General features: G+C 38.2%; 1 protein-coding gene and 1 pseudogene across 18 annotated transcripts in view; one reads left to right on the top strand and one right to left on the bottom strand.

The window, feature by feature from the left end:
* LOC101328244 (1-acyl-sn-glycerol-3-phosphate acyltransferase delta) overlaps window positions 1-27,304 on the top strand; it is a 1,425,233-nt gene that overhangs the window by 542,269 nt on the left and 855,660 nt on the right. The window lies entirely within an intron of this gene.
* LOC117314525 (protein SET pseudogene) lies at window positions 4,945-6,577 on the bottom strand (annotated as a pseudogene).

The following is a 27,304-nucleotide window of genomic DNA, read 5'->3' as shown; positions in this document are numbered from 1 at the left end:
CCAGGTAGTTATCATAACTTCAGGATCAGTTGAGTCCTTACTCTATCCTAGCTCAGGAACCAGGACCTCTCATAAGCAGTGCCAAGACTCGAGTGGATGAGAAGCATAAATTCTGTTAAGTCAGTCACTAGGAATCATGGTGAGAGGGGACAATTTCATTTTGACCTCTTGTTGCCCAGACCTTTTTATTCTAGTTTTTGGTGACACAACATCATGTATCAGTCACTGGTTCAATGAATATACAGTATCTTAGGAATACCCAACCTGTCCCTTAACTAAGTATTAGATAGACCCTTCCAACATCCTATTCGGTTGGCTGCTTTCATGTGATACAGCATAGAATTGAATCAATGAAATCTTTCATCCTACTTCCCACTGTTCCATTTCCTTCACCATTAAAAGAGTTCTTCGATTCCATGCAATGGCATATGTGATCTCGTTTTGGTAAAGCAGGCATTCTGAGAGTGCTTGAATAGTGGAGCTGGCAGAGGCATTGATGTCAAGAAAAGCAAATTCTTATCTGTAGTATGAGCGATTCTGCTAAAGACGGGTTACCAACTCCTCCAGAGTAGAGGTTCCTATGTAATCAGCAACACTTTTAATTAATCCCAGGGCCTGGCTTTCCGCAAAGTGGACCTTTTGGCCCCAGACATGAGCTTTTTTAATGTTGTCAAGTAGACCCTTTCACTTTCACAGCTTGCCTTCATTTGTCCCTGAGAGCTGTGGTAGAATCATGTGTGCTAAGGGGATATGGCATGGGGTAGAAAAGGGTTTGTCACAGTCACTTGGCAAAATATTCAAACTCGTATTGTGGCACAGAAGCCCCAACCCCTATGATCTAGCCTTGTCCTCTTCTCTGATCCCACCAGAGACTCCACTGGAAGCTCAGCTTCATGTGGGAAAGGATTTGGTCAGTGTTGTTCACTTCCGTACCTTCGGTATCTGGAACACACTATGGCCCTTGGTAAGTGCTAGAAATAGATGTGAATGAATAAATCTTATAACCAAGCATTCCTTTGCTCGCTGTGTTCCAACCGCAACTGTCCTTCCTTCTGTTCTTCCAACTCAGAAGCTCATTCCCTCCTCGGGGGTCTCTGCATGAGCTACCCTGCCTGAAATGCCTTCCCTCAGACCTTGGAATGGGCAGCACCACTTCATCACTCTGTGACCAACTTCAATATCACTTTCTCAGAGAAGTGTTTTTGGTCACCTGTTTTAAAGTATCTCCTTCAATTACTTCTTAACACTTATTTATATTTTATAGTTTGGTATCATTTATGATTAGCTGAAATTGTCTTGTTAATTTGTTGAGATGATCTGTTTCCTCCTACTAGAGCAGAGTGTGTCTCCTATTTACAGCTGTTTCCCTTGTACCTTGACACTGACAACAATGCAAGGTACTCAATAAATATTTTATTAAATGGTTGAAGAGCACTATTAACTCATGAGGAAATACACTTCTTGTTGGAGGGTTTTGCCTTTCTTTGAAAAACCATGTGTTGCCCCAGTTGATTATTCTTCACCAAATATTTGGCAAAACTATTGAAAGTGATGCACTGTACTGTAATACCCTGGTCTTCCTATAGAACATTTTAATACCTAAGAATAATATGTGTACCAACCCATTCTTTCACACAGTGGCTAGTTGTATTGAGAGGGTTGTACATTTGGTCAATAACTCCCCAATTGGATGATTGCCTTTTTGCCCTAAAAGATGGATAGACATTTAGCATAGTCATTGGTCTAGTTGGGAGGCCTTGGTATTGAACACTCCATGAAGAAGCATTTCCAACCTGCACATTGTAGAGTTCAGATTAGGGAACAATTAATCTCCCTCTGTAAACACTAAGAAGGAACTCACTTAGGCTCTCAGCCACACTTCCTTGTTATGGAGAGAATCATCACCTCAGTCATCATGGTGTCCCACTTGGCTTTCTTCCCCTGTTTCATAATCCTTAAACCTCTTTTTTTTTTTCCCTCTCTCTCTCTCTTTACATTCGGAAGCCTTTTTTAAGGAACTCTGCAGTGTACCAGGAGATGGGATTTCTAGGTTATATTTAGCTATTCATACTGTGAGGTTCTCCCTTCACACTTGGTCTAGTTTCCCATGCATAGAAAGCTACAATAACCTTTTTCTTCTCCCAGATAGACAAGCTAATTACTTCTCTTGTTCGTCTTTATGCACAGTCTTTTCCGTAAAATATATTTAGGTTTCTTTGGGGTTATTGCATTTTTTCCCTTCAGTGTATTTTTCTTATTCGTGTCTGCATGTTGTCATAATCACCTTTTTAAAAAAATGAATAATTATATAAGATATTTTGGGGGTTTCTGTATTCTTGTTTCAGAGGCTTGATTTATAAATAGCTTCTTTTTTGCTGAGCTTTTTATGAGTATCAATTTTTAAAATGTGCTTTCAACTGAAGTTGTTAAACCTATTGAAACATAGACTTTAGTTCTCTGAAGATCTAGATTTTACTTGCTGTCAATGCAACTAAACCTCAGTCTTTGCCATCCTGAGCAGCATTTAACAGTACTCAGTCTTCTGCATATATGCAAAGATTTGAGTCCCTGAGTCTTAAGACCTCATTTACTCAGTCATTCACAGTGAAGTATATATCAAATGAAACGAACCAGCTAGTTTCTAAATGTGTGCAGCTCCAGAAAGAAGCATACATTTTTATTAGCTAAAATCATACGAGACTAAATCATACCAAAACTACATACTAAAATCATATAAAACCAATCTTTTGAAGACAAAGGGGACTTTAACACCTACTTTTTCCACACACAGATTTGTTCTGCGTCTGGTTCCAGTGAAAGCTGACTATTTCTTACGAACTCTAGACTAGTTAAGTTAGAAATGGCTTACATTGTTGATGTTGACGTTGTTCCTGTTCCAGTAGGAGTACATTACAGAGGGCAAGATCGACATCAGAAATGGCGCATTTTAATGGATTTCTAAGAAGAGAAACAGTTGTAGATATTCACTGATGCAAATAACAGTGATGTAAAGCTGGTCATTTGTTTTCTTTTATTTAAAAAAATATTAAAATGATCCAAGGAGAGTGAAAATCAGGGTCAGTCCCTGCATGTCCAGTCTGAGCTCTATTTGAGGGCTTTCATGAATCAAATCTGCAAGTCTAAACCTGATACTTGGTTTTAAGGGTTAAGTGTACCTAAAATAATAATGTTAAAGTGATCAGACATTTTTGTGTAGAATAAAAATGTCTGTTGTTAGTTCCATTCTGTCTTATTTTGGTATGGTGAAGCAGGACCAACTAAAGCAGTATTAATTTCAGTCAAATTGAATAGAATGGCAAGGCTATGAGATAAACTGGGAAACTGAACAAACAGGATCCAAATACCAGTCCTTTGAAGTGAAAATTACTAGCATCGCTGCCGTAAAGTGTAATGTGCCCCTTAGCCTAATCTGCTTTCAGAAAAATAAGCCTGCTTCTTTTCCTTGTGAAACAAGGAAGTAAGGTTGGAGATGAAATGGACGGGAGTGTGAGAAGCTGTGCAGTGGAGGGATCCAGAGGGAAGAGAACAAGCATTTCCTTTCTGGGGGAAAGTCATTTATCAGAGAATAATGACTGAGTCCTGGTACTGTAGATCAGCGGTTCCTGGACGTGTGGATTTTTTTTCAAAATTATATTTTGAAAATTTTCAAATATACAGAAAAGTTGAAAGAATTGTACAGTGAACATTCATATACACAGGACCTAGATTCTGCAATTAATATTTTATTGTACTTTCTTTGTTACCTAAATATCCATCTATCTATCTCTAGTCACTTACCAATCTGTCTTGGTTTTGAGGCATTTTAAAGTAAATTAGAGACATGATTACATGTCATCTCCAAATACATTGCTACATAATGAACACCACTATGTAGAGTTCAATACTTGTGTATCATTTGCTTTTTTTAAGTATATATATATATATTTTTTAATAGATCTTTATTGGAATATAATTGCTTCACAACACTGTGTTAGTTTCTGTTGTACACCAAAGTGAATCAGCCATATGCAGACCTATGTCCCCATATCCCCTCCCTCTTGAGCCTCCCTCCCATCCCCCCTATCCCACCCCTCTAAGTCATCGCAAGGCACCAAGCTGATCTCCCTTTGCTATGCTGCTGTTTCCCACTAGCTAACTATTTTACATTCGGTATAGTATATATGTCAATGCTACTCTCACTTCGCCCCAGCTTCCCCCTCCCACCCCATGTCCTCAAGTCCATTCTCTATGTCTACATCTGTATTCCTGCCCTGCAACTAGGTTCATCAGTACCATTTTTTTTTTTTTTTTTTAGATTCCATGTATATGCATTAGCATACAGTATTTGTTTTTCTCTTTCTGACTTACTTCACTCTGTATGACAGACTCTAGGTCCATCCACCTCACTATAAATAACTCAATTTCATTTCTTTTTATGGCTGAGTAATATTCCATTGTATATATGTGCCACATCTTCTTTATCCATTTATCTGTCAATGGACACTTAGGTTGCTTCCATGTCCTGGCTATTGTAAATAGTGCTGCAATTAACATTTGTGGTACATGTCTCTTTTTGAATTATGATTTTCTCAGGGTATATGCCCAGTAGTGGGATTGCTGGGTCATATGGTAGTTCTATTTTTAGGTTTTTAAGGAACCTCCATACTGCTTTCCATAGTAGCTGTATCAATTTACATTCCCACCAACAGTGCAGGAGGGTTCCCTTTTCACCACACCCTTTCCAGCATTTATTGTTTCTAGATGTTTTGATAATGGCCATTCTGACCGGCATGAGGTGAAACCTCATTGTAGCTTTGATTTGCATTTCTCTAATAATTAGTGATGTTGAGTGTCTTTTCATGTGCCTCTTGTCCATCTGTATGTCTTCCTTGGTGAAATGTCTATTTCGGTCTTCCGCTCATTTTTTTTTTTTTTTCATTAGGAGACTTTTATTTTAAAAGTGTCATCTTAAACTGCAAGGATGTCCGTTAAACATCACAATTAAACATGCCAAAGGAGAAGCCATGTTGTCGAAATGCCCACTTAACCCACCCAAACATCTCAAACCCACCCTTTGCTGACCTTCTATAATCCCATTTTTTTAAGTTTTTTTTTTCTTTTTTTAAACAAGAGAAAGTAGACAGATGCATGTTGGTAAATGCTAACTGTCCATATTCACATAGAGACACAGTGTAATCTCTGAGCCCAGTATACAGAGAAAGGAGGAGAAAAACTAGAATTCTATGCACTACTACACAGGGACCTAGCACCCTCCAGCTTCCAGTAGAGCTAAGGGAGCAGAAGGTTTTTCTTTTTTCCCACAGAGCATGGTGGTGTTGATTCCATAAAGTTTTTGTTGAGACAGGAAGGGATAAAAATGAATTTGGAACAGAAAGGGGTAGAGATTCTTTTCCCACTGAATTCTGCTCAAGGTATTTCCCCCCAAAATAAGTTGTGAGCCATGGTATAAAGGAGAAAAGAGACCTCAAAAACAGGGCAACTGAGCACAAGAGGAGGAGGAGAAAAAAAAGACTGCAACTTGCTCCCAGGGACTGGAGAAAATTAACAGAGGAAGGTGGGAATCCATCAGTGTTCCATTAGTCATCTTCTCCTTCATCTTCCTCTCCTCCCTCCCCCTCATCATCATCTTCCTCTTCTTCACCTTCAGCCTCATCCCCTTCTTCATCAATATCTTCCAATCCTTCTTCCTCTTCATCATCATCATCATCTTCTTCTCCTTCCCTTTCCTCATCATCCGTGTCCAGAACCAAGTAGTACTGTTATGGATTTGGCCAAATATCATCTTTGATGACCTCTCCTAACTCATCTGCACCTGCATCAGAATGACCAGTAAAGCAGGTGAAGAAGCTTTCTGGGTCCTCATGCTGTCTCTTCCTGCTGGCTTTATTCTGAGTTTGACTTGAACGTTTTGTCACATCCTTTCCGGATTTCCATTTGATTTCAGTGGACTTTGAAGATGGATCACCACTCTCATTCAGATGAAATTCTTTGGAGAGAACTTTATTTTCAGAGTAAGGGTTTTCATCAAAATAAACATCTATCTGTAACCTGATTTAATATCTTCAAATTCTGTCACTTCGACTCTTGTCATATAATGCAGCGCCTCTTCGTCCTCCTCCTCAAGCAGTGCAGACACTTGTGGATGGTTAACAAATGTTGTTACCCAAAAATGTGGGGTTTTGGTGAACAATTCCGACCTCTTCTGAAAAAATGGTTGGCGGAGTTTGTTATATTTCTGTTCTACTTTCAAAATCTCCTCACTGGCTTGTTCGTTAAGTCTGTCTATTTCATTTTGTATGTCATCAATGTGTTCAATTGCTTCTTGCTGTTCTTTTTCTTCCTTCGGCAAGTTCGGAGAAGCAGGCGTTTCCTCTGCCCTGCAGGCAGGAGTCCTTCTCGGTTTCTTCGGGTTCTTTGCTTGGGGTGGAAGTGAAGACTGGTGTTCGGGGGCCATGCTGGGAGAAAAGCCAAGAATCCACCCAAGGGAAGAAGCTCGTACCAGGAGCTCTGAGAACTCTTCCGCTCATTTTTTAATTGGATTGTTTGGTATATCTTTCCAGAATCTTTCGTATATATATTAGATGCCAGTACTTTGTTAGATATATGTTTTATGACTATTTTCTGACAGTCTGTAGGTTGTTAATTCATTTTCTGTATATCATCTTTTGCTGAAGAGACATTTTAAATTTATTACTCTTTTATAGTTATTGCTAGAGTCTGTCAAAGAAACCTTTGCATAATCTCAAGTCATAAAATATTCTCCTATGTTTTCTCGTAGACGTTTTATAGTTGTGGCTTTTCCATTTATATTTAGGATCCAGCTCATGTTAATTTTACTACGGTGTTAGGTATGCATACCTATATGGATATGCACTCATTCCTTTCCCCTTGGTTGATTTTGTTCATCAAAATCAAATACCCACGTATGTTTAGGTCTATTTCTGGGCTCTAGATTCAAACTAACACCATTTCTGTATAAGGACACAGTAGAGGTATCATTAGTAATACTTGACAACTTTGAGTTTTGACATGATACCCTCAATAGATTTTCCAGGACCTTTGACATAAAGATCTGGAATTCCCAGCATAGGAGTATATTGCATAGAAAATACTTAGTTTCTAATATTATTTGTAAAAATTAATGTTACTTTTTTGTGGTAGAAATATCCCTCCACCGTCTTCATAAACTTGGTGGAAAACTTGAGATGACACATAAGCTTCTAATGTTGTTCTATAACTTACAAGCCTTTCTGCTATATTTCACTGTAATAAACATTTCAGTGTAAATACAATTTCTGAATTCCAAATGATGTCACTTTTTAAGATTTCTTTTGTTGTATAACAAAATTCCAGAGTACCAAATAATTAGGGCGTTCCCATGCATAGCATTCACACTCTACATATAAAAAGTACAGGGCTTCCCTGGTGGCGCAGTGTTTGGGAGTCCGCCTGCTGATGCAGGGGACATGGGTTCGTGCCCCGGTCCGGGAAGATCCCACATGCCATGGAGCGGCTGGGCCCGTGAGCCATGGCCGCTGAGCCTGCACGTCCGGAGCCTGGGCTCCGCAACAGGAGAGGCCACAACAGTGAGAGGCCCGCATACCGCAAAAAAAAAAAAAAAAAAAAAAAAAAAAAAAAAAAAAGATTGTCCACTCGAAAACTTCTTTTGATAAATACTAATTAGCAAGTTTTCTATGACCATTGTAAAATAACAACTGTTACATGTCTACTTGATTTGCCCTAGCATTTCCACAACTAGTCTTCCATACTTCAGCAACAATCTCATCCATTTCTAAATGGGCATACTTTCTCAACCTCACATAACTTATTCATCTTTAAATGCCCTTTCACATAAATAATGTCTCTTTCATTTTCATCTTAGTTTCACATGCGTACATTCTTAAATGTTTGTCAGTCACTGAGCAGGGCTATTCTTCCAGGACAGTGGGGTTGGTTTAATTGGGATGCAAAGCTTGTAGCTGCATAGGGCAGGCACGTGAAGCCTCATTCCAGATTTGTGGGTGCAGAGCAGATGCCGGGCACCAGGGGCAATGGTAGACTGTTGTAGAGTGGATACAAATGTGCACAGCACTCCCTCTCTTTCACTCACATTCTCCCCTAGACAGCACTATTGAACCGAACTCTGCTTTCTAAAGGCATCATGCCACGCTGTGGGGCTGCTCCAGGCGGTGCAATGTGTTATGATGCTTTTCTAGATTACTGTTCTGCTTAAAACTCATTTTTAAAAGAATGATTTCCTGACTGTTCCCATATAGTCAGTAGGAATTCTGTGCAGACGTTTTATCACTCAGATGTGGAAAGCATTACCTGTTTTTCTCTTTCCTCTGTTTCTGTTTTCTCTGGCTAAAAGTTATAGTACAAGTTATATTTTTTCCCTCTTTATACCCTGTAGTATTTATGGATTTCCAGAATGTCCCTTTGGCTTAAAATGAAGCAGTATGTTATACAGATTAGGAGCTATAATTGTTAGGAAAATGCTATAGGGCTTTTTAGCAAGTTACACATCACATTTGATTAATGAGAAATAATGGTAGACAGCATTCTTTATAGAGAAAATGTATTTATCATATTTCTTTCCTTAAAATAGACGTGATTTAACAGGTGAAATGTCCTGTGATTCTTCTCCTTCACGCAGACATAAAATTGATAGCCTCTTCCATATGGAAAAGAGTATGACATACACAGGAAGTTAGAGACATTGACATAATTGTCTTCAAAGTACAGACAGTCCTGGCACTTTGAGAAATTTTAAGTCGGTATTCACTCTATGAAATGATGGAACATAAATGAATAATAATATTCCCGAGGAACTGTAGTCATATGAGGAACTTTCTTTAATGTAAGTTGCTAAGATTTAGGGAGAATCATTTGTGTATTTGTTTGTTTTGTATGTTAACAAGTTTTATGTTTGCATACAAGGAAGAAGTGTCTCATGGAGATAATATATTACAAATTATGTTTCAGTTATAATGGTTGATTTAGTGAATTTTTTAAATTGAAGTATAGTTGATTTACAATGTTGTATTCTTCTGTACAGCAAAGCAACTCAGTTATACAAACATATACATTCTTTATATATACATATAATATTATATGAATACATATTTATATTCTTTTCCATTATGGTTTAAATACAATTTTATCTCTACTTAATCAAAGCTTGTTGATTGCCTTTGAGAGGATAATATTCTGCCTGTGTTAGGCAAGCATTCGTAGATGGTGCACACTGCCTTCCCAGGGCCTATTTGCTGTTGTATACCAAGCATCCTGGTCCAGTGTCCCCATCACACTCTGCAGAGGATTGTGCTCTCACCCATTCTGTAAGGAGACCTTGTGTGCTCACATGGTCAGACGTGGCAGACTCCGTGGATAAACCTGTGAGCTTTAGTAGTGAGATACTTGAACCTAGCCAGACTTCTCTCATACAGTCTCCTCCTTGGAACCTGGGAAAAGAGCTAATGCTGGAGTAATGTATCCTCCCTCAAAGTTGAATTGGGTGGGTCAAGAGCCACCCTGTCCTCTCTACTGGAGGGATTCTGACACTCATTCTTGGGAGAGCTCTTCCTTAGCTTGGTCCTTTTGTTACCTCTGCTCGACAGAAAGTACCATCTTAAGGGATAGTTCCTTAAGTTCCAGCATGGTCAGATGCTTCAAATAGTTCTCAGTAAACTGGATAAACAAATAACAATTGTCCCAATTTGGGAACTTTTAGCGGCATTTGGGGATATCTCTTATGGTGAATTGTTCCAGGATAATTAAAGATACTTTCCTGGAGACATTTTTCTTCTAAATAACAAGTCACTTTGGGAAAATCTAACTGATCATTCTATTATGCCTTGTGATTCTTGTTAGTAAGCCCATAAAAGTATAAATAATCACAGCAAAACTGCAGACAGCAGGAATTCTAGTCACTGGCAGAGATGATGCCAAATGAGTGCAATGTGATTCCTCTGGAAGATCCAAATCCTGAAGGTGTCCTCACTACATTTTGTGGAATGTACGACCTCATATTGATATATTCAGTTGCAAAATAATGTCATGGGGAAAACAAGACATGCAGATATTCATGGGTCTTAGGAAACCATTCATCTCTCTCACTGGAACCTGAATATTAAGTCTAGAACCTTCCTTATCCCTACAACATCCATTTACCCCATAAAGTGACCTATTTATATTGCCATTAAGCCATCCTTAAGATTCTATTTTGTCACTAATGATTAACAGTTAGTTTCCTAGATTAAATACATTTCCTAGATTATATTTTTAGAGAGAATATATAAGCTTGATTAAAATGTCAATCCAGTAAATATTAATCTTATTCCTACTATGTGCAAATTACTCTGCTGAGTGCACTAGAGAATAAGAATGTAAGTAGTACCAAGTACCTGTCTTCATGGTATTTGAAAATCTAGTGATTGGGAGCAGTGCATAAATAAGGGTAACGTAAAGAAAACTATGGCCACTTCCATAAGGTAAGCATTAAGTACTATTGCATTTTAGAAAAGGAGTGCTCACATATGAGCATCGATGTAATGCTCATAGGTGATTACTAAATAAAAGGGAGTATTTAAGATGGACTCAGAAGATAAGTAGAATTTAATGGCTAGAGATGTGCAAGGCAAAGGCATTGAGATAGCAAATCATCTGATGTTTTTAAATGCAGAGCCTCTAAGGATGAGTATGGGAGAGTAATAGGAGGTACAAATGCACAGGTAGGTGGTCTAGGGTTAGGGCTAGGGTTAGGGTTAGAGTTAGAGTTACTGTGGATGGCCCTGAATGCCAGCATGGAAACTGACCTTAATCTGGTTATTAGAGGAGAGCTAATGACCATTCATGAACAAAGGAATGGTGTGAAGCCACTGTGCTCTCGCAGGAACACACTAGCTTGGGACTGGAATATGGACTGCAGAGAGGAGGAGACAGAGGAGACTGCTAATGTGGGACTAGTGGGAAGACTATAGTAGTCCCAGCAACAGGTAACAGGGACCAGGAATCGTGTTTTTAGGAACTGAGTCGCACAAGAAGGGGGCAGAAGAGAGATGGTCATGTGCAAGTCAAGGAAGTCAAGTCAGAAAAGAGGGGATGGGCAACCAAATTCTAAGGGGAATGTTTGCAAGAAGAGGTGCCTAAAGAAGACATTTTAAAAAATTCTCCTAGATGGTCCATAAGATTTAAAATGTCACCATGTGTAAAATGGTTGCAGAATATTTTAGTTCCTTCTCTACATCAAATAATACACATTAACCATAATTTTGGATTGTATTTAATATCCACATGAATTAATATGCATGAGAGGGCAGGCTCGAAGCAAGTTCAAATTTTATCCAGACATATAACCTCAAGTTTCATACATTGCTTTTCAGTGGGACACTTCTCTTGCTCAAGTAGGTGGTAAGCTTCTGAAATGTAGATGTTCTTTTCTTCTTGTAGACCCAGAACAGTGCCGAAAGTGAGCAAGCAGTAAACGCTTCATGATTCATTTATAGTTAAATAATTGTGATAAGTAGAACAGGTATTTGTGTTCTTTTCTGCTTTTATGCAATCACAATGACTTTGCTCACTTAAAACTTTGGCCTTTTACACTTGCACAGGATAAGAATCCTGTTTTAATGAGGTTAGAAAGGTAAGAGCAGCATATTTTCAATATTCAGAATCACTGTGATGGGAAACAGAGGTGCAGCATGTACTATTTCCTGAGGAGAAAGTAGAAACCAACCATTGAGACAGAAAACTGATTTAAATTAATTAATTTTTATCATCTTTATTGGAGTATAATTGCTTTACAATGTTGTGTTAGTTTCTGCTGTATAACAAAGTGAATCAGCTCTATGTATACATAGATTCCCATATCCCCTCCCTCTGAGTTTATTATTTTAAACTATATGATAGATCACATCTGTAATCCAGAAAAAACCTTCCTAATGGTATTCCTTTTTAAAATTTTAGTTATTTAGCAGAACCTTGTATTATATTACCTAGGTTTAATCAACTAAATAGAAATTATTAGAAAAATCTGTTACATTCTGACAATTATATTCTGGTCCATGAGTTGGCTTCTAATAGATGATCAAAATCAATAGACTTCTAGCAGGGAATCGCAAGGAAAAATATCATGGAAGAGTTTAATATTAAATCACATATTACATTAAGAAATTAATACAAATTCTCCTTATAAAATGCAAGCTTTTGATAAAATACAGAGACCACTAAAACCTCAAGTCCACAATATACATGATAGCAAAAGTAAGAAATTGAATAAGGCTACAATTTGAGGGAATGAAAAGCCGTAACTTTTTGATTGTTTCTTGATTCAAGACATCTAACCAGTTTTGCATTATGGTCTCAGAAATATCTGGTAAAACTGTTGTAGAACATTTTGAAATTAATTTAATCTACTTTCTGTGTAATAGTGCATTTTTACATTATCAAATTACAAATTATCCTGAAAGAGCATAATCTAGGCCTTTGGGATGTCTTTTGAATTTCCTCTGTACTAATTAAATTTCCTAAGCATTTATGGAGTACCTCTTATGTGCCAAGCCATTTGGTATATTCTTATGTTACAGAGATCAATCGTGTTTTTCTCTGTGCCCTTAGAGTCCACCTTCTAGCAGGAACAGCTGTTTGGTAAAGCACTTCTAGAGAGCATGAGATCTACTTGCCACATATGAGGCATGACCAGAATGCATTACTAACCTTGATGAGGAAGTAGATCATTCCTGTAGGAGGAAGTAGGAGAGTTAAATTAGGAGGGAGAGGAGCAAGGTATAAGGGTACTCCGTAAAAACCAAACAAAACCAACAACTAGCATGAAGTCTGAAGCTCCACGATTTTTTCGGGATTCACGGAGGCGCTCTTGGAGATGTTGCATTGTTTGCAAATGTGTGTGGGACAGAGGTTTGGGAGAAAAAGTCAAGAGATAATAGAATTAAAAGGAGAGCAGAAAGGGGACCTAGGATGGGGAAGCAAAAATACAGCCCCCAAATGAGTTGGTAGTAGATGTTTTAAATCAGCCAGATTAAAATGTATCGTGAGGTTTAAAATGATTCCTGATTGCTAACTCAATAATTTAATCCTTTTCAGTTCTACCATGAAGAAATAATTCGAAATGGCATCAAAGATTAATGCATAGAGATTTTCACAAAATGTTATTCACAACCAGGAAGTACTAGAGACAACCCGAGCATGAAAGGGATGGAATGATTAAGCAAGCAAGTTTCCAAATAGGGCCACATGGTCTGGAGACTTTACAAACCACACATTCCTGACGTCCAGCTCTGTACCACCTGTGGAGAAAGGGAGGGAAAATTCTCCGCCTATCTTGAGTAATCTTACTTTTGGATGATTGGATGTAATTCCATCAAATAGTTCTGTTTTAGTATATTTGCCAATCAATATAAGGATGTAAATATTCAAAATATTGAGCTTAACGAAGGAAAAAGATCTAGGGGAAGGAGCATATTTGTGACTCATCTTACTCTTCCTGGCCAGTCCTCTCCCCACTTTTATTTATCGTAGATAAATCAAATCAAAGAATCAATGAAGGGTCCTGGTTTCCTTCAGCCCCTTACATACTGTAGACTTCATACATTCTTCTATACATACTATTGAAAACTGTTTTATTGTCACTTAACACCTTTTGGTTTTAGTTCCTTCTTTAATTGAATTTGTATTTCCTTTGGTTCTTTTTTCTTTTGTTGCTGAGGACTTAGCCAGGTCTGAAGATTTACAGAATGTGGCTCGTGTGATGAGCTTTGAAAATGGCTTCTTAGGATGGATGAAGGGAAGTTTTCCCAATAATTGAGATTGCAGTCAGTGTTTCAGTCCTTTGAGATCGTTCAGTTCTGTTCTTTTCTGCTTGATAGACTTTACCTTGAACGTTAGAAGATTTCATCCATGAAACTTATGAGATTCTACCTGGTGCCTTTCAAGTTGAAATTCAGTATTAGTTCTGTCTATACTCCTGGCAGGCAAACAGAGCTTCTTAAAAAGAAAATTCAAATACAATCCCAAATTCTCTGATGAGAGTAGATAGGAATTTTCATGGAACAGATCTGTATGAGCAGAATCAGGATTGATTTTCCCCTGACTTACTTGACTATTTAAATTAATTTTCACTTGATTGTTTTTTTGTAATTAAAGTAGTGATGCCAAAATATCAGACGTTTGATGACTAAGAGCTGTGTAGATGAAGAAGACAGTGTTAAAGAATAGTAAGCCTGTGCCAGGAGATAAATGCTACGTTTTATTCATCTCCCTGACGGAAAGTAATTTTTCTGTGCAAACAACTAAGTCATTTTGTTAATGATTTACTGAAAAGTTCATAAAGGATTTTGAAGAAGACTTCATCATCTGAAATCTAGAATTAGCATCCTTCATTTTAATATCTTACTGTGTGAAATAGGCTGTACTCTTACGTAATCATGAAAGAGTATTTGCCAAAGGAAGAAAAAATGTCTATATGTCAAGTTTCCATAAATATAAAAAAAATAAAAATCATTGTGCCCTATTAAGAAAGAGGCTATGAGTTTATAAGGAAAATAAAACAGGTTACTTCAATTAGTTTTTACTACTTTGGTCAGTTCTGATGCATAAATAACCAATTGTTTTTCTCTTCTGTTTTATATAACAATTTTTTAGACGCATCAAAAGTTAATAACAGTGAGGAGATAGACAAAGCAGTTCAACAAAAATAACAGGTGTTCAGGACAACAAATAGGACTTGTCCAGTGCCCTCTCCTAAAAACATACTCCATCTTATTTCAGTCCTTTTACTCTAGTTCTAGTGTCACTAGAGTTAAGGACTTTCAGTATTTTCTTAATATATTAACATTTTTTGTAAGGTACCACTTAAAAAGCAGTCCTCTCAGAAACCTATATTGCAAGATTTGGGGGCTGAATTGAAATGAATTTTTTATTCCTTATAAAAGTGAAACAAAATTTTCAAGCATTTTCTTACTTTTTTTCCTCCCAGTTCTTCTCAGCTTTTTTTGTTGCTTACTTAGGGTATCCCTGTTATGTTGAATGAGTCACAGTGCAGGGTAGGTAGAAATCAGAATACACAGAGGAGACAGATGTGTCTTCAGAGGCGTTGGCCTATAACCAGCATTTTCCAGACTCTGATGGGAAGAGTACCAGCTCCTCAGTGTGCCCTCTCTAAAGGGTTTCATGGTCAAATAAATTTAGAATGTGCTTTACACTATTTTCCAGTCTTGGACATCTGCAATCATGTTAGCATTCTAAAAGCTCTATTTCATTTTTAAAGTGTTGATTCCTATTCATTTATAGATTTCATAATCCATGAATAAGTTGCAAATTGCAGTATAAAACTACACTGTCCTGGACAATAATGTAGAGTCATGACTGTCCTCAGCATTACCTGCTTATTCTTTCAGTGTCTTCACCTCATATTCCCTTAAGTACCGAGTCTTCATTCCTCCCAAAAGGGTCACTTATTACCAAGAAACACATATTGTGTTTCTCCAATATGTATGTGAAAGAACTATAAACTGCTGCGCCTGATTATTTGATCATTTACATCAGTTTTCACCTAATTTCAATGAGCTTCGTTAAGGTGATGGGGCTGACTAGTCTAGGAGTGATGGGGGAAAAATTAAAAGCTAAATTATGATGCTGCCTTGTTAGGGAGATTATTGTAGACTAGTCAAGAAGGGTGTTATGGAGAACACTGTGATTCAGCTGAGTCTAGAAGCACGAGGCAAACTGAAGGAGAATTAGGGAGAATTTGGAGAACTGAGGTGACACACATCCTGGGAGATTGGCTAACTCTGTGAGTCAGTCACAGCAAGACCACAAAAAGCTCCCTGAGTGGTGTTTGCTTTTGGAAGGATAATATGTAGTTCCCTGGCATGAGTCACTTGGTGCAGGTCAGTCAAGGAAGAGCTTTTCTCAGAACCTCTCCAGTCCTACCATCTAGCAGCCACTAATTATACCTTGGGGAAAAGTGCTCTTGTCCCTAGGAGCTCCTGAGAAACCCTCATTATACAAAATCCCTTAGTTGTAATGGATCCCCAGCGTATTAAACCTAGGGATACCTAAAGCATTACAATTATCTGATTTTTTCTGCTTAATAATGTTCCACAGAAGAACTTTTTTTTTTTTTTTTTAGCGGTACACGGGCCTGTCACTGTTGTGGCCTCTCCCGTTGCAGAGCACAGGCTCAGGACGCTCAGGGTCAGCGGCCATGGCTCACGGGCCCAGCCGCTCCGCGGCATGTGGGATCTTCCCGGACCGGGGCACGAACCTGCGTCCCCTGAATCGGCAGGCGGACTCTCAACCACTGCGCCACCAGGGAAGCCCAGAACTTTTTATCTTAGTAAACTAATCAATGTAAATTAATTATCATGTATCTAAGCATAGGCAGTGTTTATTATGTCTCATACACTTTTCATCTTATAGAAATAGATTCTTGCTCTATGTGAGGAAAAAATTGCTTTCAAATTAAACACATTATGTCATTTGAAGATACTTTTATCTTCATAACTTTTTTCATTCTCTCTCTCTCTTTTCTTAAAGTGGGATAAGACAGAAGCCTGTGTCCATTGGTTATGGTCCATGGTGAATTTTTTTTTTTTTTTGTAAGACTGTGTGTTTCCAAAAGGAAAATTCCTCTGTCATTCTGAAAATAGTCTCAGGCATTAAAATATCACATTCTAAAATGTCGTTAATTCTCTTTTCTTGTGGCTGCTCAGTTTTCTTGTGAAAGGCTTCAATGGACTAGATAAAAGGAGGGGAAAATCACTTTTCGCCTAAACCTTATAGCTTCCACAAGAAGCTATTCTAAGAAAGGGCCTGGGAGGTGGAGGATTGAGAAGCTGCAAATATGGAGAAAGAGACTGGCATATGTTTAAATCATATGTTTCTGAAGTTTGAGCATGAAATTTCATTTTAGAAGAAGTTGCCCTTGGGAATAGAGGAATGAAGTGCTGGGCACCTGTTTGTCTGATGGCAACCAAGCTTGAGACAAACTCTGGGCCAACCGGGTTGCCCACCTGTGCTGCCAAAATACCCTCAGATTCAGCTCTGAGTGTGAACGGCGTGTGTTTCCTGAAGATTAGTGAAGAGACAGTAGAAGGTTCAGGTCACCTACTGAATCTTCTAAGCCCCAGTGCTCTCCAATATTCCAGCCATCTCTGCTTTTCTTCCTTTCTCTCTCTATTCTAACCTTAGAATCTCCTCTGCTCTCTCGTTTGCTTCACACAGATCTTCACTAGTGGCTTCTATAAGCTTTGCCAGTTCCTTTTACTTTTATTAGAAACTCGATTATATTATATAGTCCTCAGTCTCAGGTGACATTTGAGTGTTTTTATAGATTCAACCACCATGAATTAAAGCTCTGTAATTGTTTGACTTACTCCATCTGATGTGGGAAAAAAGAATAAACGAAACTGGACAGTTTCCTTAAAATAGGTAAATAGTTCACAATTTCCAGTCTGTATCAAGCATGAGCAAACCAGAGCTGCTTGAACATTTCCTCCATTCCTGGTATCTAGACAACAGGGCATTTTACCTTGACAAAGGCTGGCAGGCAAAGCTCTAACTCAGTTCAGTCTTTCTTTACATCATTTGAATGACATGTTAATGAGCCTTTGTAAAGGCAGGACCCAAATATGATTGTGCTGGATTTATTTTTCCCCGGTGCAGATCTTTTGCAAAATCCCTGCTGGGCTGCATTTCTTCTGGAGTGTGTCTTTTTTCAGAATAACAGCTTGATGTTCTTTTCACCTGAAACGGATACTGCCAGGGGGCTCCGTGCTCTAGAGCAGGCCTATAATAACAAGGCCTTGGTGTGGGGAGCCATGGAGATTTTGCCCTCAGGAACTAATTTACGCTCTCAAACTCTTGGGACAGCATATAAATCAGGAGTGAAAAATAGCAGAAACAGAAGAGCCCCCAAACTCAAATATTTTAAATTCACATTAAAAACATTTTGACAGTTTCTCCTAAGGATAAATTTGTACATTACAGATTTACCCATACTTGAGTTATAGCTGCGATGGGTCCTTTTCACTGTCATCGTCCATCAGGTAATTTTTAAAATATCCTCTATTTCTGAACTTACTGACATGTTTATTTTCTTTAAAGGACACTGCCATTACAGTGGGTTTGTTCGGTATTGGAAATGTTGCAAGAAGCTAGTTCACTGAATTCCCATTGTATTTCACTGATTCAAGGAATCTACATTTTAGGAGGTAGAATCTATCCAAATGCTATACTTTGGGGATAAGATGCCTATGATAAAACCCATGGATGTATTTATAATGCGTAACACTTTCCACCACGAAGCATTCATTCACAGTGGGCTTATGTGTTCAGAGCAGTACACCCCAGTGTTCTCGGTGCTCCTCTAGAATTCCTGCTCGCCCATCAGCCTTATTCCCTGTAGACCCTCCCTCCCTCTCTTGGCTGCCTTTGCCGTCTGCACATTAGTGCACAGCACTGGATGCAGGCATGCTGCTTGTGCATAGGTCTCTGTGTCTTACTTACAAATAAATAAGCAGGATTTTCTGTCCTGAAAGGGCCCGCACCCTGGCTGCTTACGTGAGCATGCTCACGTGCCAACTCACTTGGACCTGACGTCCTCTAAAAACTGATGTCAACTTCTGCCTTGGCAGGAAGTATAAAAGGAGGCTTTATTACATATTGTCTTTGCCTCTCAATTCATACCCATCATTGATGAAAATCTGACTTGTATCTCAGAACTTCCTAAGTTCCTGACTGCTGGTCTGTATTAGATCTCTATTACCCATGGCCCTTTGGCTTTTTGTAGGGAAGAGAAGAGGCATGGCTGACTCAAGAGTATATTCCGAATTACAGTTTCCTTTTGCGTGTTTGGCTAGCTGTTGCTCCTTTATTTTAGACCTCTTCCTGCATTTCAAATATATGGTAACTGATTATGTTTTTGCACTCTGGCATATATCACCTTGGCTTTTATTTATTTGTGTGTGTGTATGTGTGTGTGTTTTGTTTTTTGGTTTTTTTTTTTTTTTTTTTTTTATTAACTTCATAGGATCCTTGTAAGGATTAAGTGAGGCTTAATAGCAAGGCTGCTATTACAAGGATCTCAAAACTCCCTGGCGTCTAATCATTGGTTTTTCGGCAGCTCAATTATTATCTGATAGTTATTTTATAGATGCAGAATCCACAAACGTAGTTAGTTGGATCACATTAAGGGGTGGTATTATCAGAACTATGACACCATGATGCACCTGACTGTCCTTTGACATTAGATGATCCTCCAGGCCAGCACTCACTTGCAGCTGTGCAGCCTCTTCTTTGGGTTGTGCCAGAGACATATTGCTTCACTTTGTCTCCTTGGAATTCTCTCTTATACTACTCACGACTATCATCCCATTTTATTATTAATAAAGTATTTCTTCAGACATGTATAATACAATTACCTTGATTAAAAATTTCTTAGTTAGAATTATAACCTAGTAATGCCTCCCTAGGTATCAGGTTATCATGGCCATGAATGAGATCATCCCAAATTATCTCTCTGGTGATCCCTAATTTCATTCTTAAAAGTATGACTTAAGGGATTTCCCTGGTGGTGCAGTGGTTAAGAATCCGCCTGCCAGTGCAGGGGACACAGGTCTGACCCCGGGTCTGGGAAGATCCCACATGCGGCGGAGCAACTAAGCCCATGAGCCACAACTACTGAAGCCTGCGCACCTAGAGTCCGTGCTCCACAACAAGAGAAGCCACCACAATGAGAAGCTCGTGCACCGCAACGAACAGTAGCCCCCACTGGCTGCAATTAGAGAAAGCCTGCGTGCAGCAACAAAGACCCAACACAGCCATAAATGAATGAATGAATGAATGAATGACTCAAAATTGGGGTTAAAAGCACCCTGTCCTTACCTTCATATACTAACTACACCTTAAAATGGGAAGTTAATGTATTCTTGAAAAGTGCTTCCTTTTTTATCAGAAAAAAATAACTATGTTTTCTAAATCTGTAAGATGCCATGAAATCATATTGAGTTGGGCATCTGGAGTGTTGAAGGGAGCTTATTATTGCTGGATCTGTTTTAAGGTGGTAATCACATTTGTCTTACATCTCTTACATCATTGCCACTTCCTTCTCTGTGCTGGATGCTGTGGGAGTGCCTTGTGTTTGTTCACTTGAGGGGGCAACATCAATATAAAATCAACTAAAGAAAGGAATTGGAAATAGCCAACACAGAAGTTGTCTGATCCTGTATCCTTTTAGAAAAGAATAAATAGAATACTGACTAAACATTTATTTTCAGTTTTGTGTCATGATATACACAGAGGAGGGGATAGGGTTGTCTCAATAGAAAATATAGAACACATATGAAAAAACCTGGAGGTTACAAAAACTAAGTACATAGGAATATAAACCAAGGTCTTACATGTCAGTTCGGATGTTTTTAGCTTCGTATAACAGCAGGCTCATTCATGACATGTAACAAGTTCAAAGGTAGAAAGATTCCAAGACTGAGTAACTAAATAGCTCATGGCCCAGTTTGACTATCTCTGTATCATGGCCCAGTTTGGCTATCTCTATAGTCTACTATCCTCAGTATGTGATGGCCAAATGTCTATGTGTATGCTATATACCAAGAGAGACAAGTTATCCCTATGTGTAAATATTCCCAGGCACAGTGGCCCTGGCACGGTCTAAGGCACATGAGACTTAGCACAAAATAATGAGGTGGTCCTCATTTGTAGAAAAAATAATTTCCCAGACAACTAAATCACTATGTGGGGAAATCCCTATTGTGTTATTCCATATATTCTTATTCTGAATGAAGAATTGTCTTTATCTATTTGAACACTGGCAAGAACTATTGGCCTCCAGGTCATTATCAGATAGCTAAATGCTTAGAGCAGCAAAATGCAGAGCTTTATGTTTACATATATAAAAGGTATTTTAAAGGTTGTATTGCCCATGGTCAGAAGAAGAGTTCACTTTCATTAATAAACTGTATAGAAGTGAATACCTCCACTACAGGAAGGCTGCAGAGACTTTTCCCCATTGGAAATTTAATCTGATCTCTCTTCTAATTAGTGATTAAAAACAAATGACCAATGGGAGTTATAGGGAAAAGCCTGAATACTTGATTAAGTTCTGAAAACTAAAATTGATGAGTTGGTACTATGCTAACTTATCCCATCATGTATTAGCCCTTTCATGTTTATCCTCATACTTTCACTCAATTGTAGCCTTAAGTCTTACTGAAAAAAAGGAGCAAATGTGTTTCTTCACCAAAGCCGGTGAAGTGTTTATTGCCCATCAGGTATGTTTATCTACAAAGCTGGATGCCGTGGATAACGGAAATATGGCCAAGTCAGAGCAAAAATCCAAGATCACAGTATAATGGAGTCACCTTAGCCCTTGGAGTCTGGGCTAATACAACTTTTATGGGGGGCAGAAAGCACTTCAAGCTGACCTAGATGCTGTTTTTGAGGTGCCAGTGGTCAAATAGGGCAAATGTGTTTAAATGGCTTTGCTGATGTAAATAGAAATGGTTTGGCTCCAATAACATGAAATCCTTGGAAAATATATTTATTTCAGCGGCAAATGTACTAAAAGTAAACACGTAAAAATATTAGTCTGACCATCACTGAGCTATAAAATAAGAGTTTTAAAATTTTTCAGGGGATAATTTGGTTTTGCCTTTGGTTTCTCCCTTCATCAAATTAAATTTTATTCATCCTTCAAGGACTCAACCCAAATGCATTATTTTCCATGCACCTTTCATGATTACCATTTACCCAAAATCAGGGTATGTTCATTTGCTTACTCGTTCATTTATTTATTTGTTCATTCATTCATTCATTGCCACTCTGGTTTCCCTAGCAGACAGTGTTAGGAGCAGGGTTACCAGATTTAGCAAGTAATAACACAGGACACTCAGTTAGGTTGGTATTTCAGGTAAATAATAAGTAATATTTTTAATATAAGTATGTCCCATGCAATATTTGTATTGTACTTACACCAAAACATTATTTGTTGTTTATCTGATTTCAAAGTCAGTTGAACTTCCTTTTTTTTAGCTGGCAACTCTATTTAGGAATGTCAAGACTGAAGGGCAATTAAGACACTCTTGGAATATGTTAGGTGATGGAGAACCTCAAATAAAACAGTTAATGGAAAGATCAGTTAATAGAAAGGAGAGACCTAAAAGAAATTCAGGATGTAACATTAATATAAGCTGGTATTTTTTTTTTAACATCTTTATTGGGGCATAATTGCTTTACAATGGTGTGTTACTTTCTGCTTTATAACAAAGTGAATCAGTTATACATATACATATGTTCCCATATCTATTCCCTCTTGCGTCTCCCTCCCTCCCACCCTCCCTATCCCACCCCTCCAGGCGGTCACAAAGCACCTAGCTGATCTCCCTGTGCTATGTGGCTGCTTCCCACTAGCATAAGCTGGTAATTGATAAATGTTAGTGGTGAAGGTGAATGGTTAGAGCTCTAGTTCAGGTGACCAAGTAGATTTTTGTTCAACCCATTTTACTTTTCCTTTTTATCATTTTCATCTGTATAATCTTTCTGAGTGAGGTTTTCTACTAATTAATTATTGTTCATTGAACTAGCAATGTGATGTGAAGTCAGACTGTCTGGAATCACTTCTTAGCACTGCCACTGACTTGACTGACCCAAGGAGTGCTATTCAATCTCTGAATCTCTAGTTGCTTACCTTTATGTTAAGAAACATAGTGGGAATATATACAGCAAAATCAATTCCCACTGCTTTTTACAACTTTTGTCTTCTACTTTTTGTTTATATTCATCTTCTAATTTTTATAATGCATATAAATTACCTTTTAATTAAATTTTTGAGGCTACTGATATACTTTGATATAAAATTATTTTACATAGTGGTTTAACAAAAGGTGCTGAAACAATTGGTTAGCTATATGCAAAAAAAGAAGAAGAACAACAACAAGAAAACAACTACTGCTACTACTACTTTGATCCATACCTTGTGCTATATGGAAGTATTAACTCTCAAAGTGGATTATGGGCTTAAATGAACACTTAAAACTATAAAACTTCTAAGAGAATATTAAACGTAAGAGAATATTTTTGAGACCTTAGGTTAGGCAAAGATGACACCAAAAGCACAACCCATTTTTAAAAAAAGGTAAATTAGACTCCATTAAAATTAATAACTACTCATCCTCAAGAGATACTAAAGGCCTGAAAAATAGATTGCAGACTGGGAGAAAATATTCACAAATCACATCTGATAAAGGAATTTTATCCAGAATATATGAAGAACTCTGAATACAAAAGTAAGGGAAAAAATTGAACCATTTAAAAATGAATAAAATGTTTAAATAGACACCTCACCAAAGATACAAAGGTAGCAAGTGAGTTCATGATAAGATACTCAACATTATCAGTTAGTAGGGAAGTGCAAATTAAAACTACCATGAGGTACCACTACACAGCTATTAGAACAGCAATAACAAAAAAATCAAACGACTGACAAGTATGTGGGGCAACTGGAACTGCTGCTGGGAATGCAAGGCGGCAGAGTCATGTAGACATACACTTACCAGATGACCCAGCATCCTCACTCCTGAACGTTGACCCAAGGGAAATGCAAACTTACGTTCACACCAAATTTATACGTTCAGCTTAAAGCAGCTTTATTCATAATAGCCAGCAACAGAAAACAGCCCAAATGTCCTTCAAGTAGTGAGGGGATAAACAAACCATGGTACAGCCATACAATGGAAGACCACACACAGACCGAAGGAAAAAATAGATGAAAACATAGAAAAATTAATTATTTAAAAATGCAAGTCGTATCAGTGACATTGTTATTCGGATTAGATTTGTCACAGGTAAATGGGAAAAAGACCAATATTGCAATGTGAATAAAGAATTTATGAGTAAAGATAGAATGAGATAGAGGGTATAGGAGGTAGACTGTTTTGGGCAAAAATGATGAGTTCTATATTGGGTCATTGTGTTGGTATTATCCTTGGAATGTTCAAATGGAGAATGATAGCCCTATCCTCTACATTTTTATAATGCATACCTTGTTGTGCCTTTAAACATTTATTTAATTCTGCCTTGTTTTATAGCCATTTGATATGTTTCCCCAATGACATTATAATCTCCTGGGGAAGGAAACTAAGTTTTACTCTTATTTATTTGTGTACACAATTAACACTTTTTTTTCAACAAAAGCTATTTTCTAAATCTATCACTATTACATGATGGTATGCAATTCATTGACTTCCGGGGTTGATTCAGTTGATCTGTTTGCAAAGACCCATTTCTTTCAACCTTCATCTCCTCTTACAATTCCATTTATAATACACCTGAGACTTTCACTTGATCTAATAAAGTGATTCTTACCAGGTGAACTGTACCATTCTTTATTTGAACTAACCTTGAGTATAGCTATGCATCAGTCACTGTGCCAGCCCCAGGTGGTATGAGTTGAAAGACACTGGCTTTGTTCACATGAAACTCAAAACAAGCTAGAGACAACTAGGATGGTCTAGTCATTAGTGTGATAAAAGAGGCATGAATGTAATTCATGAAACTAGAAAGAAAAGGCACCTAAGTCAGCCTGGGTGGTGTGAGTGGAGGTTTAAGAAAAATCTCTGCAGTGAATTTTGAAGAATGAGCTGAGATTATTTATACTGAATAGGTATAAAAGGCCACAAGAAACAAACAGCAGAATAGCTTTCAGCAGAACCTGGACACCTGAGATTTGCAGGATGGGAAAGTGGAAGTGGTTCAGCACGGCTGAAGCCAAAGTTTCATGAAGGGATGTGGAAAGACCAAAGATTGGGCAAGTCAGTGATTATGACAATGTGCAGTCACGGTAGAATTGGCAAGGCTTGGTGACTGAGCGTGGGGACTGATGGTGAGGTAGCAGTCCAGGGTGACTGGGTTTCTGGTTTGGGTATCTGAGTGTGTGAGGATGCCATTCATTAAGGCAGGGAGGAGCAGATTCAGAGAATAAGGGAGTGGGTTCCGCTTGGCCGTGGGTAGTCAGCTAGGGCTGCCCTGACAGCAGTGAAATATATGCAGCTGGGACTCGGAGAGCAACCTAAATGTGTATTTCCCCAACAACTCTTACTTATTCTTCAGGTCAGTCCTTGCCTGGCTGCTGTTTCTTGTGAGAAACCATAAGAATATTGATCTATTCCTCAAAGCATTGATTAACTACCGTGCGCTAGACAGTGTTTGGGGCATCAAGTGAGCAAAGTGTGAGCAAAGTAAAGTAAACATTGTCCCCGTCATCAAGGAATTTATAGTCAGGGATTGAATGAGGGAGACACAAAATAAATATAGTATTTAGAAACTGAGATAGATGTTATAGAGGGAATAACCAGGATGAGATGATAAGAAAGTGAATGATGGGGTGGTTTGGACAGGGAGCCCAGTGAAGGGCATTCTGAGGAGACACCATTTAAAATGACACTTGACGGAAGCAAAGGAAGTGGTTGCATACAGGCCAGGACAGCGGCATGTCAGCCACTGGGAGTGGAAATGTGGAGGGTTAGAATAGGAAAGAGACCACAGTTACACACTCCACAAGGATTCATTAACCAAACTAGAGAAAGAGTGTATAAATATAAAAATAGATTCAAATTATGGAATTTGAATCAAATATTTTTCTAATAAAAGTTATTTAAAATTAGGTTTAAAGGGATACATTTCTATCAGATGTCATTGTACATGACTGTCCTCATTTAGGGGAGTTGGAGACAAGATAAATATACCATGGGGTGAAAGAAACTCCTGACTGAACCTGAACCATAAGAACACACTTGCTTATAAATTCTAAGAAAAAGAGAGCCTATTTGTGGTCTAAATTATTTCTTAGGTAATAGTATTGGAATCCTGGAGTCTAAAACCAGACTGTCTGCGTTTACATCTTGGTTTAGTCCCTTGTTAAGTATGTGTCCTTGCGTTAGTTACTTAAACATGCCTCAGTTTCTCATCTGGAAAGTCAAGCTAGTAAGTTTAATGCCAGGAGTAAATGAATAACTAAATTGATTGTATTTAGAAAAAATATCTGTCACATAGCATGTGCCAACAAGTGTTTACTATTACTATTACCATCATAAACGAGTCAGTGAAATGAGATCTGTAAGAGTGGTTGCAGCATGGTGCCCATGAGGATGGCTACTGTCCCTGTGTTCTAGGTCAGGCGTCAGCGACAGGGAAACTCCGCCTGGGCAGAGCTTAAGTGGAGGGTCGGCAGCACACGTGGGCCATTAGCTTTCCCAATTTTAGCAAAATCAGATGTCACACCAAGCATGTGTGACATCAACTGTGTAAGCTGGTGTGCACTTCTGCAGTGGTGGAATTCCTTGGGCGCATGTTCACTGTGACCTTGGGGGTGTGCCTGCAACACCACATCCTCCTGTCTGTGAGCCCCTTCTCAGAGACATTGTCGTAAAGCCAGGATCAATATGCCAGTTCCCTGAAGGCTTGGAGCACGACATGGTTAGATCAGATGACCTCTGAGAGCATCTTTCTGCCATTGGTCCTGTCCGCAATTTTGGTGAATAATTTCTGCTTTTTTTCTTTCTCACAAGAATATTATAAGAATTCAAGTGCTTTCTTGTTATCTTATTACATTTGATATCTCTCCAATCTTTTGAAAAATGTAAATCATGAATATCAAAATCCATCTTCCATATTTTATGCTGTTCTTGTCATGATGAGAGAATATTAATTTATCAGAGATTTGTACTTTTCTAAAGGTTGCTTTTAAGGTTCTCTCTCAGTGCACTTTGCTAACCTCATTCAACATGTGGATGGTAAAATGGTCAAGATAGGATATTAAACATCTGCAATCTGAGAAAGAGATTGTGATTTGAGAAGGAGATTGTAACCGGCTCCTTCCTTTTCCCCCTTAAGCTTAAACCACTTTTAGGCAAACTATATAGAGAAGCATAAGTAGATTTCTTTAAATGAGCCAGATAATTTTTGTAATGTCTTATTCAATCAAATACACCATCCATTTTGTACTAAATTATATATTTTTGAGCCTAGTGACTAATGCCAGTTTGATTGGAGTCATCTAAAGTTACTCATGCCTCCATGTCCTTTTTCCCATGAGCTCTCTTTGCCTGGTTAGGCTACAGCCCCTCTCTTCACTCCTACTTTGTTGAATCGAATGCTTTCTCATGTTTCAAGACTCAATCCAAGCTTCACCCCCTCTGAGAAACAAACCTATGCAAATAGAACGAACAGTTTTCTCCTGGACAGGCTCATT

The sequence above is a fragment of the Tursiops truncatus genome, chromosome 12, assembly GCF_011762595.2.
Source record: "Tursiops truncatus isolate mTurTru1 chromosome 12, mTurTru1.mat.Y, whole genome shotgun sequence".
In the NCBI taxonomy this organism is placed as follows: Eukaryota; Metazoa; Chordata; class Mammalia; order Artiodactyla; family Delphinidae; genus Tursiops; species Tursiops truncatus.
This window is presented reverse-complemented; position numbering and strand designations above follow the sequence as displayed.